This window comes from Malaya genurostris, chromosome 3, assembly GCF_030247185.1.
Source record: "Malaya genurostris strain Urasoe2022 chromosome 3, Malgen_1.1, whole genome shotgun sequence".
Taxonomy (NCBI): domain Eukaryota; kingdom Metazoa; phylum Arthropoda; class Insecta; order Diptera; family Culicidae; genus Malaya; species Malaya genurostris.
Genome location: NC_080572.1, coordinates 252,528,140 through 252,528,847, shown reverse-complemented (window position 1 = coordinate 252,528,847; position 708 = coordinate 252,528,140). Strand labels below are relative to the sequence as shown.

At 40.5% G+C, this 708-nt stretch overlaps 1 non-coding gene across 1 annotated transcript; it reads left to right on the top strand.

Moving 5' to 3' along the window:
* The first annotated feature begins 329 nt into the window (after positions 1-329).
* Trnaw-cca (transfer RNA tryptophan (anticodon CCA)) lies at positions 330-401 on the top strand. Its single transcript has one exon. It is a non-coding gene; the product is annotated as a tRNA-Trp (tRNA).
* The last annotated feature ends 307 nt before the right edge of the window (positions 402-708 follow it).

Below are 708 nucleotides of genomic sequence, written 5' to 3'. Positions count from 1 at the left end.
AACCTGAATGTTATACGGATAATTTCCTGTTTTTGAAGTTTCGTTTTACCAATTACCAATCTGGACAAACGTTGAACATGGTCTCGGTTGAGTTGTTTCTTTCCACTCTACCACTTGGTTGGAATAGCGAAACATGACCCAATCCAATTATCACCAATCGAACGTAATTATCTTCATTATGAAGTCAACACGATCTAATATTAGTTACTGATTAGGTGCAGCGTTCGGATTGCTGCATTTTACACCGTCGCCGGTTTGAGTTGAAAGAAAAATTGATTTCCGAAAATAAAAACAACATAAAGATATATGAATCAATTCCCGCACAGCAGGACTCCGTGGCGCAACGGTAGCGCGTCTGACTCCAGATCAGAAGGTTGCGTGTTCAAATCACGTCGGGGTCAATTCCTAATGTGGGGGAAATCCCGTTTTTTTTGCTGCTGTTGTCCGTGCCATAATATTTCTGTTTGTTTTGGAGACAACATTCTTACCCCGTGTACAACATAATCAGCTGGTTTACATTGAAAATTGAAACCCACCTTTCACATATCTCTATCGATACCGTTCAATCAATTTACGTTAATTGATTAGGTGTGTGCAGGCCTATTCTGGACACCTTCGATGGAGGTTGAGAATGCACTGACAGTCTCTATTAGGTTTCAACCCTTCGAGGGCCGTTGAGTTTTTTTTTGTGTGTTCAAAATGTTAGAC